Source organism: Arachis ipaensis, chromosome B2 (assembly GCF_059453495.1).
Source record: "Arachis ipaensis isolate K30076 ecotype BB chromosome B2, ASM5945349v1, whole genome shotgun sequence".
Classification (NCBI taxonomy): Eukaryota; Viridiplantae; Streptophyta; class Magnoliopsida; order Fabales; family Fabaceae; genus Arachis; species Arachis ipaensis.
In genome coordinates, this window is record NC_142437.1 from 83070488 (window position 1) to 83087661 (window position 17174).

The window sequence follows — 17174 nt, forward strand, 5'->3', positions numbered from 1 at the left end:
GAAGGCATAAAAGGGGCCCAGAGTTGGCACAACTCTCGGGTCCTTTGGCTTAGAGGATGCTAAGACGCATCGACGCGCGAGCGCACTGTGCGCGTTCGCGTGGATGGCTTAAACTTATTGGTTGGGTGCGGAGGCGTGAAATACGCCAACGCGTGGACAGCGAAGCAGAGAGGGGTGCGGATGCGTACAGCGTGCGTTCGCGTGAGTTGAGTTGAGCTGGGGGCTTAAAGTTGGCCCAGATCCAGCGCAACTCTCTGGATATTGGCCCAGAAGTTGTAGCAGCGGATCGATGCGTACGCAGCAGGTGCGCGTACGCGTGCGTTTCCCTATAGTTGTATGGACGCGCACGCACGTAGTGCGCGTCAGCGTGGAAGGAATTGGGCTTGAGGCACAACGCTGGCCTAAGAGAGGCCCAACTTTCTGGAATATGGGTGATGATGCATCCGCTCAGAGATGCGTGCGCGTATGGTGTGCGCGCGCGTCCTCCCCACCCCCCCCTTTTTTTTTCATGCAGAAAATTATGCTCAGGTGCTCCCTATACTGCTCGCAACTCTTTATTCAATCAACCATCATACAATTCAAAAAAATGCAGTTTGATATTATTCATCTACTACTAAACACAACATACACGTGACTAAGCTAACAATTAAGTTGTACAAACAAATTATGTGAAACATCTACCTACAATGGCAACTCAAATCACTTATTAGGCAAATTTAAAAGAGAATGGAAAGAGTTTACCATGGTGGGGGTGTCTCCCACCTAGCACTTTTAGTTTAAGTCCTTAAGTTGGACATTTTGAAGAGCTTATTGTCATGGTGGCTTATGTTTGTACTCATCCTTGAATCTCCAAGGATCCTTGCTTCTCAATTGGTTGACAGAATTTCCAACCATTTTCGTCAAGCTTGGGCAAAGTTCTACCCAGGATATGAGTCCCCATAGTTGATTGACATGCTTCGATCCAGGATCCCATATCTTATTCTCACACCCATCTTCTAGTTGATTGTCATGATTCTTCCATCCGGGTGATTGAGACATAGAATTCTCTTTAATATACCCAGCCTTCCTTTGAGACCCATGCAAAGGGGTATTCTTCCAATCATCATTCCTATGCCTTGAAACCTTGACCTTAATGAGCCTAATTCCTAACTTGCAACCATTACACAATTCTCTTTTTCCTTTAAGTCCACAAAGAGCTCTAAGTTGTCCATTATTCTCAATCAAACCATATTCAAGTGGGAACTTAAAGTCTAGAGATAGAGATTTTACCCACTTAAATGTTGTATTGGATGGTAAGTTGGGAAGGGGTACCTCCCCACACCTAGACAATGCAAGGTCTGCTTCCTTGTACTCTTCTTTGTGTATTTCCACCTCTTGACAAATTTCTTTAATTTCAACCATTTCCCTTTTACTTGGCTTGGTGTTGTCTTCAAGAATTTCAGTTTCATGCCCAATGGGAGGTGATTCAATTTTGGATAGGAATTCATTGATGAATGAATCAATCTCTTGATCAACCTCTCCATATTCTTCAATTTCGATATACACCAATTCAACTTTTTCCTCTTGGTAGCTCTCTTCCGATTCACTCTCTTCTTCATTGCTCATCAAGGGTATGGGAGGGTGTGCACATTCTTCTATAATTTCAACTCCGTGTCCAATGGGAGAAGATTCCATTGTAGAGAGAAATTCATCCATGATTGAATCCATCTCTTGATAAACTTCTTCCAAGTTTCCAACGACGGTGTGCCTTAGAGGTTGCGCACCCTCTTCAACATCAATATCAAGCTCCTTGGAAGAGTGCTCCATGGTGCTACATTCCCTTGGACTTTTAACATCTCCTAAATCTTCAACCACTTCTTCCTTTTCTTCAATAATTGTAGCTTCCTCTAGTTGCTCCAATACAAAATGGCATTTCTCATCCCCTACCGGAGTTTCCAATCTCTCCTTCATGCTTTGCTCTTCTTTCGCAGTTCCACATGTGGCTACGGAAGCACCTCGAGTATTCAAACATTGGTGGGCTAAAGTGTGCATCACCTTGGTCAAATTGGTCACAAACTCAAGTGTATCCTGCTTCATAGCTTCTTGTTCTTGAAGTAACAAAGTGAGAGGATCGTCTATTGGGGCTTGGGGTGGGTAGGAAGGTTCATCATCTTGGAGGGAGGGTTCATAGTAGGAAGGTAATTCTTTTTGGTAAAGGTATGGAGATGGTGAGTATTGAGGTGGTTCTTGGGAGTAATCTTAATATGGTTGTGGTGATTCTAGAGGTTCTTGCTCATAATGGCCATAAAAATATGGTATGGATGATTGGTTATATGATGGATATGGATCATAGGGTGGTGTTTGGTGATGAAAGGCTTGTGAGAATGGTTGAGGTTCATGTTGAGGATGAGATTCATAGGCATATGATGATGGTGCTTGATCATCACAAAAGGAGTCACCATAGCCATTGAATTGACATGTATTAGGACGGTAATTATACCTATAAGTGTCCGGAGGTTGTTGCTAATAGGAGTGATCAATTCCTTGAGGCTCCTCCCATCTTTGTTGGTTCCATCCATAATGAGTGTCATCATTGAAGTTCATATTTCCTACAACACAATTAGAACCAAACTCATAGCCAAGGTGAGAATTCATAGTGGAAAAGCAAAATAAAACTAACAAAAACTAGCAAATAAAGAAAAAAACAAGATATTCACACTATTCACATATATACAATAACCAATAACATAACACCATTGCAAGTCCCCGGCAACGGCGCCATTTTGATGAACGGATTCTTGATGGTTTAGAATTTATCTAATAAAGTCTCGTTGTGAAGTATAGTTTCTAAACCAAGCAATGATCCTTTCATACAAAAAGTTGTTTGTCACTAAAACAAACCCCTAAATTTATAAACCGAAGTATTCGAACCTCGGGTCGTTCTCCCTAGGACTTGTAATGAAGTGGTTTGTTATTGGTTGTGAGTTATTTTGGGGTTTTAAGATTTTGTACAAGAAACATAAATGGCAAAGGAAATAAACTAACAACTAACAAAGCTCTTGGCAAGATACGAGAACTAGAAATCCTATCCTAGTTATCCTCCTCAATTGTGATGAGAATTGTTCATTGCTCCCACTTAGTTAACCCCTAACCATGGAGGAAAGTCAAGTGGATGAATCAATTTGATTCCTCAAGACCTAATCAACTCCTAAAGGAAAGACTAGCTTTAGAGGCATTCAAATCAATTAGCAATCTCTAATTATCAATCAACAAAAGAATTAGATGACTCAAGAGTCACTAATCACTCTACCTAGGCCAAGAGAAACAAAATCTATACCAAGCATTTCATCAAACACTCGGAAGGCACAAAGGAAAAGTATAGCAAATCACAACAAGAATGAATTCTAACTACAATTGAATACAAGGAATTAACAACAACAATCAAGGAAATCACAATTATCATGAACTACCTCAAATTGCATTATTAAAAGGGAATAAAAGAAACAACAATCTATCCAAAACAAAGTGAAGAATCACAAGAATTAAAGTACATAACTAGAGAGAGGAAGAGGAGAAGATTAAGAATTGGCAAAGGAGAATTGAATTAAGACATGAATTAAACCTAGATCTAAGAAGAGAGATTAACCCTAACCTAATCCTAATCCTAGAGAGAAGTGAGAGCTTCTCTCTCTAAAACTACTCTAAACTAAAGCTATGACTAACTTCTAATCTCCTTATTATTTCTCCCCTTTAATCCTTGATCCTTTTATTCCTTTCTATCAGCAATTGGCGCCAAAAAATGGGTTCAGAAACCCCTCAAAAATCACCAGGCACGTGTTGCCTTAATGAAGTCATGTGCAGACATCGACGCGTACGCGCACGGTACGCGTGCGCGTACCTGGCTGATTCCGCAATGTGCGCGCGAGCGCCTTGTGCGCGTGCGCGTTCTTGGCCGTGATCAATTCTTTGGCTTTTTTTGCTTCTCTCCACTTGCATGCTTCCTTTCTTGCTTCCTTTGATCCATGCCTGGCCTATTTCAATCCTAGAATTACTAGCAAACACATCAAGGCACCTTATGGAATCAAGGAGAAATCAAAATTCATCAAAATAAGGCCTAAAAAGCATGTTTTTACACTTAAGCACAAATACGGGAGAGATAACAAAACCATGCTAATTCATAGGTTAAATGCGAGAAAAGGTCATCAAAATACTCTAAATTCAATACAAGATAAACCCTAAAAATAGGGTTTATCAGGCCCTCCTATCCATTAATGCTCAAAGCCTTGGATCCTTTTTTTTTACCCTTGCCTTTTGGTTTAAAGGGTTATTGGCTTTTTCTGCTTGCTTTTTCTTTTTCTTTTTTTTTTTTCATTTTTTCGCCACTTTTTTTCACAAGCTTTTGCTTTTCACTGCTTTTTCTTGCTTCAAGAATCAATTTTATGATTTTTTAGATTATCAATAACATTTCTCCTTTTTCATTATTCTTTCAAGAGCCAACAATTTTAACATTCATAAACTTCACTATAAAAAATATGCACTGTTCAAGCATTCATTCAGAAAAGAAAAAGTATTACCACCACATCAAAATAATTAAGCTAATTTCAAGATAGAATTCGAAATTCATGTACTTCTTGTTCTTTTGCAATTAAAAATATTTTTCATTTAAGAAAGGTGAAGGATTCATAGGACATTCATAGCTTTAAGACATAGACACTAGACACTTATGATCATGTAATAAAGACACAAACATAGACAAAACATAAAGCATAGAAACCGAAAAACAGAAAAATAAGAACAAGAAAATTAAAGAACGGGTCCACCTTAGTGATAGCGGCTAGTTTTTCCTCTTGAAGATCTTATGGAGTGCTTGAGCTCCTCTATGTCTCTTCCTTGCCTTTGTTGCTCCTCTCTCATGGCCTTTTGATCCTCTCTGATTTCATGGAGGATGATGGAGTGCTCTTGGTACTCCATCCTTAGTTGCCCCATGTTGGAACTCAATTCTCCTAAAGAAGTATTGAGTTGCTCCCAATAGTTTTGTGGAGGAAAGTGTATCCCTTGAGGCATCTCAGGGATTTCTTAATGAGGGACTTCCTCATGTTCTTATTGAGGTCCATGAGTGGGCTCTCTTGTTTGCTCCATCCTCTTTTTAGTGATGGGTTTATCCTCTTCAATGAGGATGTCTTCCTCTATGATAATTCCACCTGAATTGCATAGATTACAGATGAGATGAGGGAAGGCTAACCTTGCCAAAGTGGAGGACTTGTCTGCCACCTTGTAGAGATCTAGAGGTATGATCTCATGAACTTCTACTTCCTCTCCAATCATGATACTATGGATCATGATAGCCCGGTCCACAGTAACTTCAGACCGGTTGCTAGTAGGAATGATAGAGCATTGGATGAACTCCAACCATCTTTTAGCCACGGGTTTGAGGTCAGGCCTTCTCAATTGAACCGACCTGCCTCTTGAGTCTCTCTTCCATTGAGCTCCTTCCACACAGATGTTCATGAGGACTTGGTCCAACCTTTGATCAAAGTTGACCCTTCTAGTGAAAGGGTGAGGATCTCTTTGCATCATTGGCAAGTTGAATGCCAGCCTCACAGTTTCTGGACTGAAATCCAAGTATTTCCTCCGAACCATTGTGAGCCATTCTTTGGGTTCGGGTTCACACTTTGATCATGGTTCTTAGTGGTCCATGCATTAGCATAGAACTCTTGAACCATTAAGATTCTAACTTGTTGGATGGGGTTGGTGAGAGCTTCCTAACCTCTTCTTTGAATCTCACGTCGGATCTCCGGATATTCACTATTTTTGAGCATGAAGGGGACTTCGGGGATCACCCTTTTCTTGGCCACAACTTCATAGAAGTGGTCTTGATGGACCTTTGAGATGAATCTCTCCATCTCCCATGACTCGGAGGTGGAAGTAATTGCCTTCCCTTTCCTCTTTCTAGAAGTTTCTCCGGCCTTAGGTGCCATTAATAGTTATGGAAAAATAAAAAGCAGAGCTTTTTCCCACACCAAACTTAAAATGTTTGCTCGTCCTTGAGCAAAAGAAGAAAGAAAGAAGGAGAAAAAGAAGAAATGAAGGAGATGGAGGTGTGTGTTGAATTCGGCCAAGGGGGTAGGAGTGTGTATGATGTGTGAAATGGAAGGTGGTGAGGAGGGGTATTTATAGGGTAAGAGAGAGATGGAGTTCATGTAAGAGGGGATTGGATTTGGGAGGGAAATATTTTGAATTTGAATGGTGAGGTAGATGAGGTTTTATGATGGATGGATGTGAGTGGTGAAGAGATTATGGGGAAGAGGGTAAGATTTGATAGGTGAATGGTATTTGGGGAAGAGGTATTGATGGGATTGGTCAAGGGTATTTGTGGAAGAGTGTTATGGAGAGGTGTGAAGAGGAGAAAGAGTGAGTTGGGGTAGGTGGGGATCCTGTGGAGTCCACAGATCCTGAGGTGTCAAAGAATTCTGCTCTTTGCACCATTCTGGCATTTAAACGCCCTCTGTGTGCCATTTCTGGCGTTTAACGCTAACTCTGCTACCTTTTCTGGCGTTAAACGCCAGGCTGATGCCCATTTCTAGTGTTTAACGCCCACTAGACACCCTTTTCTAGCGTTAAACGCCAGTCTGTCTGTCAATTCTGGCGTTTAACGCCAACCAGACACCAGACACCCTTTTCTGGCGTTAAACGCCAGTCTGCCTGCTAATTCTGGCGTTTAACACCAGCCAGACACCAAACATTCTTTTCTGGCGTTAAATGCCAGTCTGTCTGCCAATTCTGGCGTTTAACGTCCAGAATGCTACCAGACTGGGCGTTAAACGGCCATTCTGCTATCCTTACTGGCGTTTAAACGCCAGTAAGCCTGTCCTCCAGGGTGTGCTATTTTTGATGCTGTTTTTTATTTCGCTTTAATTCTGCAGCTATTTTTATGACTTCACATGATCATCAACCTAAAGAAAACATAACATGACAATGGAAAACAAATCTCTATAAAAATAAATATAATTAAATAACATTGGGTTGCCTCCCAATAAGCGCTTCTTTAATGTCAATAGCTTGATAGTGAGCTCTTAGAGAGCTTCACAGAGACTCAGAGCTTAATGGTGGCTTCTCAACACCAAACTTAGAAGTTGAATGTTTTGGGCTCTATTTGACTCTGTATTAAGCGAAGCTTTTCATGCTTCCTCTCCATGGTTACAGAAGAAGATCCTTGAGCCTTAAACACAAGGTAGTCATCATTTAATTGTAGGACCAACTCTCATCTATCCACATCAATCACAGCTCTTGCTATGGCTAGGAAGGGTCTTCCAAGAATAATGGATTCATCCTCATCCTTCTCAGTATCTAGGATTATGAAATCAGCAGGGATGTACAGGCCTTCAACCTTCACTAAGACATCCTCAACAAGTCCATAAGCCTATTTTATTGATTTATCTGCCATCTCTAATGAGATTCTTACAACTTGTACCTCAAAGATCCCTAGTTTCTCCATTACAGAGAGTGGCATGAGGTTTATTCCTGACCTCAGGTCACACAGAGCCTTCTCAAAGGTCATGGTGCATATGGTACAAGGTATTAAGAACTTTTCGGGATCCGGTTTCTTCTGAGGTAATTTCTGTTGAACCAAGGCATTCAGGTTCATGATTGCTCCTAGATACCAAGCTACTTGCTCTTCAACAATATCTTCATCCTCTTCAGAGGAAGAATACTCATCAGAGCTCATGAATGGTAATAGTAAGTTCAGTGGAATCTCTATGGTCTCTATATGAGCCTCAGATTCCTTTAGTTCCTCATGAGGGAACTCCTTAGGGGTCAGTGGACGTCCATTGAGGTCTTCCTCACTGGAAATCACTGCCTTTCCCTCCTCTATAGGTTCGGCCACTTTGGGTATATTGATGGCCTTGCACTCTCTCTTTGGATTCTCTTCTGTATTGCTTGGGAGAGTACTAGGAGGGAATTCAGTAACTCTTTTACTCAGCTGACCCACTTGTGCCTCCAAATTTCTAATGGAGGACCTTGTTTCAGTCATGAAACTGAGAGTGGTCTTAGATAGATCAGAGACTATGATTGCTAAGTCAGAGAGGCTCTACTTAGAATTCTCTATCTGTTGCTCAGAAGATGATGGAAAAGGCATGCTATTGCCAAACCTATTTCTCCCATCATTATTATTATTGAAGCCTTGGTTAGGCTTCTGCTGATCCTTCCATGAGAAATTAGGATGATTCCTCCATGAAGGATTATAGGTCCATAGGAGTCTCCCATGTAATTCACATCTTCCATTCCAGGATTCTCAGGGTCATAAGCTTTTCCTTCAGAGGAGGCTTCTTTAGCACTGCCAGATGCAGCTTGCATTCCAGTCAGATTCTGAGAAATCATATTGACTTGCTGAGTCAATATTTTGTTTTGAGCCAATATGGCATTCAGAGTATCAATATCAAGAACTCCTTTTTCTGAGTCATCCCATTATTCACAAGATTTCTTTCAGAAGTATACATGAACTAGTTATTTACAGCCATTTCAATGAGTTCCTGGGCTTCTGCAGGTGTTTTCTTCAGATGAAGGGATCCACCAGCAGAGTGGTTGATAAACCACTATTTTATGGTTTATCTTGTGCTCAATTGAGTGATTTTTATAAACTCTTTACCCACTTATTCATACTATTTGCATAGTTTTACGTTTTCCTTCCTAATTTTGTGCTATGATTGAAAACATGTTTCCTGGGCCTTTAAATTGCTAATATTAATCATCTCTTATTACCATTAGATGCCTTGATATGTGTGTTAAGTAATTTCAGAGTTTAGTGGTCCAATGACATCTTGGACAATTCAGACAGACCATCATAGAATATCATAAGATGCTCCATTCTGAAAGTATGTCAGAAGGACACCTTCTGATCAATTGCTTGTATCTTTTCCAAGCTTCATAGAGGGATTCACCTTCCTTTTGTCTGAAGGTTTGGACTTCCATTCTGAGCTTGCTCAACTTTTGAGGTGGAAAGAATTTGGCCAAGAAAGCATTGACCAACTTTTCCTAAGAGTTCAGGCTTTCTTTAGGTTGTGAGTCCAACCATATCCTAGCTCTGTCTCTTACAGCAAAGGGGAACAGCATAAGCCTGTAGACCTCGGGATTAACCCCATTGGTCTTAACAGTGTTACAGATTTACAAGAATTCAGCTAAGAACTGATGAGAATCTTCCAAAGGAAGTCCATGAAACTTGCAATTCTGCTGCATTAGAGAAACTAACTGAGGCTTAAGCTCAAAGTTGTTTACTTCAATTGCAGGAATTGAGATGCTTCTTCCATAGAAGTCAGAAGTTGGTGCAGTAAAGTCACCAGCATCTTCCTTGCATCTCCACCATTGTTGTTGTTTTCGGCTGCCATGTCTTCTTCTTTTTCGAAAATTTCTGTAAGGTCCTCTTCAGAGTGTTATGCTTTAGCTTCTCTTAACTTCCTCTTCAGAGTCCTTTCAGGTTCAGGATCAGCTTCAACAAGAATGTCCTTATCCTTGTTCCTGCTCATATGAAAAAGAAGAGAATAGAAAAGAAGAGGAATCCTCTATGTCACAGTATAGAGATTCCTTTATGTGAGTAGAAGGATGGAAGAATAGAAGAATGAGGTAGAGAGGGAATAAGAGGAATTCATACACAGAGAGGGAGAAGGTTCGAATTATGAGTGGAAGAGAAGTGTTAGTAAATAAATAAAATAAATAGAGAGATAAAGGGAATTCGAATATTAATTAAAAGAAAAGAAAAAATATTTTTGTTTTTATTTTAATTATTAGTTAGGATTTGAAATTTAAGAAAAGAAATAAAATAAAATTAGAATTTAAAATAATTAGTTAATTAAAAAGAATTTTGAAAAAGTGGTTAGTGATTTTCGAAAATGAGAAGTGAAAAAGTAGTTAAGTAATTTTCAAAAAGATAAGAAATAGTAAACTTTTAAAATCAAACAAACAAGTCAAGTGGTTAATTGAAAAAAAAAAGATTTGAAAATAAACTTTGAAAAGATAAGAAGTTAGAAAAATATTTTGAAATTAAATTTTGAAAAAGATATAATTGAAATTTATTTTGAAAGAGATTTGAAAAAGAAATTTAAAAAGATTTGATTTTAAAAATTAAAGTTGATGACTTGACTAACAAGAAACTAAAAGATATGATTCTAGAATTTAAAGATTGAACCTTTCTTAACAAGAAAGTAACAAACTTGAAATTTTTGAATCCAAACATTAAATGTTAGCAACAATTTCGAAGACATGAAATAGAAATAAGAAAAGGATTTTGAAAAATTTATTTAAGAAATTCAAAGATATTAAGAAGAAAAATGAAAAAGATTTGTTTTTGAAAAAGATTTGAAAAGATAGAATTTTTAATTTGAAATTTTGACTTGACTAAGAAAAAACAATTAAATTTAAAAATTTTGACTAAATCAACCCAAAATTTTGAAATTTATGAGTAAAATAAGAGAAAGATATTATTTTTGATTTTTTGAATTAGTGAAGAAAGAGAAAAACAACAAAATGACACAAGACATAAGAATTTAAGATCAAAACAAATAATGCATGCAAGAACACTTTGAATATCAAGATGAGCACCAAGGACAATGTGAAGATCATGATGAACATCAAGAACATATTTTTAAAAGTTTTTAAGAAAAGAAAGACATGCAAGACACCAAACTTAGAAATTTTTAATGTTTAGACACTATGAATTCGAAAATGCACAAGAAAAATAAGAAAAGACACAAAACAAGAAAAATTAAAGATCAAACAAGGAAAATCATCAAGAACAACTTGAAGATCAAAGAAGAACATATGATGAATTTTCGAAAATTTTAAGAAAATTAAAAAAATGAAATTGACACCAAACTTAAAATTTGACACAAGACTCAAACAAGGAACACAAATTTTTTTTTGTTTTTATGATTTTATTAATTTTTTTTGTATTTTTCTCGAAATTATTTTGGAAAAAGAAAAGAAGGAAATTCAAAATTTTTAATAAGAATTCCAGGATTCATGCACTGTTAGCCTAAAGCTTCGGTCCAATAGAATTAGACATGGCCAAATGGCCAGCCAAGCTTTAGCATAACAGATACAGACATGTCCTTTCTACAATGGAAAGTGAAAACCTCGGTCCAAAAGATTAGACCTGGCTTAAAAGCCAGCCAGGCTTCAACATATCTCAAGAAGGTCTAGAATTCATTCTTAAAAATTTTTTTTTGAATTTTTCGAAAACTAAATATATATATTTTTTTTCGAAAATAAAAATAAAAGTTTAAACATAAAATAAAATTACCTAATCTAAGCAACAAGATGAACCGTCAGTTGTCCAAACTCGAACAATCCCCGGCAACAGCGCCAAAAACTTGGTGCACGAAATTGTGATTCACACTTTTCACAACTCCGCACAACTAACCAGTAAGTGCACTGGGTCGTCTAAGTAATAAACCTTACGTGAGTAAGGGTCGATCCCATGGAGATTGTCGCTTTGAAGCAAGCTATGGTCATCTTATAAATCTTACTCAGGCGGATTCAAATGGTTATGAGGTTTTGATAATTAAAAGATAAATAAAACATAAAATAAAATAAAGATACTTATGTAATTCATTGGTGGGAATTTCAGATAAGCGTTTGGAGATGCTTTGTTGCTTCTGAACCTCTGTTTTCCTATTGTCTTCTTCCAATCATGTGTGCTCCCTTCCATGGCAAGCTGTATGATCCTCTCGGATGAAAAATACCAAGTATGATCTCTGCACGACTAATCAACTGTCGGATTTCTCGTCTCGGATGAAAAATACCATGTACAGCTACCGCACGGCTAATCATCTGTTGGACCTTATCCTTTTGCACACTGTCACTGCATCCAACATTTGCAAGTTTGAAGTTCGTCACAATCATCCCTTCCCAGATCCTACTCGGAATACCACAGACAAGGTTTAGACTTTCCGGATCTCAGGAATGCTGCAAATGGTTCTAGCCTATACCACGAAGGTTCTAATCGCAGATTCGGATTCTCTGTTGTCAGGAGAGACGATGCGAATCGTGAATTAGAGACCCAAGAGAATATACTACTACTGTTGTCCAATGACTACGTTGAACATCATGTAGACCGCTTGTGGTTGTTAGGCACGCGGATCTTGGCTAAGTGAGTAACGAAGATAATGGGTGATTGTCACGGGTCACCCCTTCATTCTGACTTAACTGAATTAAGTACAAGAGTATATCTTGGAGAAGAAGTAGGCGTGAATTGAAAGAGAAACAATAGTACTTGCATTAATTCATGAAGAACAGCAGAGCTCCGCACCTTAATCTATGAGGTGTAGAAACTCCACCATTAAAAATACATAAGAGAAAAAGGTCTAGGCATGGCTGAATGGCCAGCCTCCAAACGTGAATAATGGCATAAGCTAGAGACCAAAAAACTCCGAATACAACAGTAAAAAGTGCTATTTATACTAAACTAGTTACTAGGGTTTACAGAAAATAAGTAACTAAGTGCAGATAGTGCAGAAATCCACTTTCGGGGCCCACTTGGTGTGTGCTTCGGCTGAGCATTGAGCTTTACACCTGAATAGGCCATTCTTGGAGTTAAACACCAGCTTGGGTGCCAGTTTGGGCGTTTAACTCTAGTTCTGGTGCCAGTTCTGGCATTTTACTCCAGAAAAGGGTCTTTGGTGGGCGTTTGAACGCCAGTTTGAGCCATCAAATCTCGGGCAAAGTATGGACTATTATACATTGCTGAAAAGCCCAAGATGTCTACTTTCCAACGCAATTGAGGACATGCCAATTAGGCTTCTGTAGCTCCATAAAATTCACTTCGAGTGCAGGAGGGTCAGAATCCAACAACATGTGCAGTCCTTTTTCAGCCTCTGAATTAGATTTTTGCTCAGGTCCCTCAATTTCAGCCAGAAAATACCTGAAATCACAGAAAAATACACAAACTCATAGTAAAGTCTAGAAATATGATTTTTTCATAAAAACTAATAAAAATATAATAAAAAGTAACTAAAATATGCTAAAAACTATGTAAAAATAATGCCAAAAAGGGTATAAATTATCCGCTCATCAATCAGCATGAGGCCAGGGTCCTGTAATGGAGAGTAGCAATCGACAAGTTTTGATTCAATGAGCTTAGCACCATGTTTGATAAAGGAAACACCTATAATAAAAGATGTGTGTGTGTGTGTGTGTGTGTGTGTGTGTTAAAGTTAAATAAATATTTTTTTGTAAATTAAAAATATTTATAATTAGGGAAATTTACCATAATAAATAAAGTGACTTCCAATATTACCAATATACACAATTTGCAAAACGAATACCAAAATACATTTTTCCCATAAACTATGTAAACTGCGACAGGGGACCCGCGGTTTAGAAATACACATAAACCGCTACAGGGGTGTCGCGGTTTACGTTCTAGGCCAAAATTAACATAATCTGCAATAGGGGTGTCGCGGTTTATGTGTGAATGAGTAGTGTGCATAAACCGTGACAGGGGTCTAGTGGTTTAGGCGTGAATGAGCAGTGTGCAGAAACATAAAATAAACTAAGTCCATGGTAAATAAAAACATATGTAACTCATACGTAAGTCCATGGAAATAAACTAAGTACCATCACATAATACAAAAGTACACGACAAATCAAACATACATAGGTATCATCAATGAAAACATAAAATAAACAGCTATGGCTCCTCCCTGTCTTCATCCTCCTCGTGAGAGTCATCCCCGAATGCGCCTAGGAGATGCGACCCTGTACCACATCGAGCAGCCCGTCTCACTCTGGCTGGCCTCTGGCACTGTTATGCTAGAGGATCGACGGGAATGCCCACACCATATGCAGATGGAGGCGTCCCTGATGCCAAGGCATCTTAGGCTAGTTTCACTAGCCTTTTTCTTTTGTTTTTAGTAGATTTTATGCACTTTCTTGAGCTATAAGTAAGCATTTGGATTAAAAGTTTATCTACACCTTAATTCATTCAAACATGATTAATTTGATGCAGTTTCATGAGGTTTATGCCTTAAATGCTTGTGTGCTAAGAATGATACAATCCCTCATGATTTTAGCAAGGCTTTGATGCATGTATTGGTTGATGACAGGTGAAGTAAAGCATGAAAAGAAGTTGAATAAATGGCCATTGAAGGAAAAAGGGAAAGCAACGTTGGTGGCCAAGTTGGACAACCAACGTTGTCTCAAATGATGAAGAGGAAAGAAACAGGGGAATTTGCTGAATAATTCTGATACCCACGTTGGAGGGAACATTGGTGAACCAACGTTACCTCCAACACTATGTGATACAAAGAGCTTTTTGGAAATTAGAAAAATTGAGTGCGACCAGTACGCGTGGGCGACGCGCACGCGTGGATAGTGGAATTTTGATAATCCACGTGCACGCGTGGATAGACCAACGTTGATATCAGAATTGCACAATTGAGCACCTTTCTATCCTCAACAGCATTGGGAGCCAATCCAATCAACTTCAACAAAGGCCAAAAGCCCAATTCAGATGACTTGAAGATGAATTAAAGAAAGTGTATAAATAGCTTAGAGTTTAAGTTAGACGGGGGGGTTGACACAGAGAGTACTGAAACTCTGTCCAATTTTACTTTCTCTGCACTTTTTCACTTTTTAATTCTGCAATGTACTTTTTTATTTCACTTTCCATTCTAAGAGCTATGAACAACTAAACCCTTTTCATTGGGTTAGGGAGCTCTATTGTAATTCAATGGATCAATAATAGTTTTCATCTTCTTCTTCTATCTTTTCTCTTGATTTTGTTAGAAAGCTTTCGATCTTAATTCAATTGGATAGTTGTCTTGATAGAGAAGCTATTCATAATTGGAATTCCTCTGATCCTTGAGAGAGGGTTGAGGAATTCATGCTAGAAATGCTTTCTCACATTGGATTAGATTGGGGGTTGGATGGATATCGTGATATGTAATCCTACCAATACTTTGATCTATGAATTTGTGTGGTATAATCAGTGACCGAACTTCATCTCTTCTCATGAGCAATTAAATTAAGACATTGGGCAATTGTTCAAGCTTAGAGATTGGTGAGCCAAGACATTGGAATCCAATCATCTAAGATTGCCAAGCAAAGTCAATGAATGCATTGATTGAGGAAGAGATGAAAATGATGTGATCCGGAGAATTCAATATCTCCTGAAACCCAATGAATTTCCTACTCTGATATACCCATTCTCTTTACATTTTGCCTTTTATTTTGATGCTCAATCCCCATTTCCTTTTAATTTATTGCAATTTAAGTTTCTGCACTTTAATTACTTGCAATTTACTTTCTGTCATTTAATTCAATCATTTATATTTTGTTCATTTACATTTCTTGCAATTTAAGTTTTTCGCCAATTTTACTTTTTGCAATCCCAATTTCAAATCTGATTTAGCTCAACTAGAACATTCTTCCGATTAACATTGATCAACCAACCAATCCCTGTGGGATTCGACCTCACTCTATAGTGAGTTTTCACTTGACGACAATCCGGTGCACTTGCCGGTAGAAATTTGTTGAGAGACAAGTTTTTGTGACATCAAGTTTATCGCGTCCTTGCCAGGGATTGGTTTTGTATTGACAATTACTAAATTGGAGGATAACTAGATTGAGCATTTTTCTTTTCTTTTGTTAATTGAATTTCAATTTCAGTTGTTTATTCTTTTTTACTTTCTGCAATTTTATCAATTTCTCTTCATTTCTTTACTTTCCAGCAAATTCTTTACTTTTTAGCAAGGTAACCCACTAACCATTTAATTAATTGCCTTAACCAAGCTAACTATAAATTGTTTTTGTGAATTCTACACTTGCTTCTGCCTGTATCTGCTGATTGTATGACAGGTAGAAGAGGGGAGACTTCAACCTCTTTTGATAGTGAACCGGAGAGGACCTTTCTTAGATTAAGAAGGGAATCAAGAGGAAAGAAGGCTATTGGTATAGAGGAAGAAGATGAGGATTTGGATATAAATATGGAGGATGATATGGAGACTCATCATCAGGGAGAATTACATAATCATGCCAGAGAAGGTGCAGCCAACCATGCTCCGCAAGAAAGGAGGGTGCTAGGCTCCTACATTAATCCCAATCCTGGGAATTGTGGGAGCAGCATCCAAAAGCCAACCATCCATGCTAATAACTTCGAATTGAAGCCTCAACTCATCACTCTCGTCCAAAATAATTGTTCTTTCGGAGGAAGTGCCCAAGAGGACCCCAATCAATATCTCTCTACATTCCTAAGGATCTGTGATACAGTAAAATCTAATGGTGTTCATCTTGACACCTATAGATTGCTACTGTTTCCCTTTTCTCTAAGGGATAAAGCATCCAAATGGCTAGAATCATTTTCCAAGGAAAGCTTGACAACATGAGAAGATGTGGTGAACAGATTCTTAGCAAGATTCTACCCTCTTCAAAGAGTAAATAAACTGAGGACTGAGGTGCAGACTTTCAGGCAACAAGATGGTGAAACTTTGTATAAAGTATGGGAGAGATTCAAGGATTTGACAAGGAAGTGTCCCCCTAACATGTTCAATGAATGGGTGCAACTGCATATCTTTTATGAAGGGCTTTCCTATGAATCAAAGAAAGCTGTAGACCACTCATCTGGAGGATCCCTCAACAAGAAGAAGAACATAGAGGAAGCCATTGATGTCATAGAAACAGTGGCTGATAATGAGTATTTCTATGCCTCAAACCGAAGCAACAACAGAGGAGTTATGGAATTAAACCACATGGATATAATCTTGGCCCAGAATAAAATGATCACCAAGGAACTAGCTGATTCAACAAAGCAAATGGACAAGAATCAAGTTGCAGCTATCCATACTCAACCATCACCTCAAGCAGAGTTGAACACAAAGGAAGGAGTTGACTGGGAACAAGCTAACTACATTGGAAATTCATCCAGACAAACCCATGATCCATATTCCAAGACCTATAACCCTGGTTGGAAGAATCACCCAAACTTTGGGTGGAGGAACCAACAAAATCAAGGCCAAGATCACAAACCTCATAATCCCAACCAGTACACATATCAATAATCCAATCCAAGATCATATCAACACCCATGCAACAATTCTTCTCAGCCACCATATCAAGCCTAAGCCAATCAGCCTCAGCAACCAATTCCCAATCCACCACCAGAGGACAAACTATCCAGGATTGAAGCTATGCTTGCAAATCTTTGC

General features: G+C 38.4%; 2 non-coding genes and 1 pseudogene across 2 annotated transcripts; 2 read left to right on the plus strand and 1 right to left on the minus strand.

Moving 5' to 3' along the window:
- The first annotated feature begins 8854 nt into the window (after window positions 1–8854).
- On the plus strand, window positions 8855–8958 carry LOC148574622 (small nucleolar RNA R71). The gene has a single exon (XR_015905973.1). It is a non-coding gene; the product is annotated as a small nucleolar RNA R71 (small nucleolar RNA).
- A 6863-nt stretch (window positions 8959–15821) lies between these two features.
- Window positions 15822–17027, plus strand: LOC148574623 (uncharacterized; annotated as a pseudogene).
- LOC148574624 (small nucleolar RNA R71) lies at window positions 16410–16517 on the minus strand. Its single transcript, XR_015906697.1, has one exon. It is a non-coding gene; the product is annotated as a small nucleolar RNA R71 (small nucleolar RNA).
- Window positions 17028–17174: the final 147 nt, after the last annotated feature.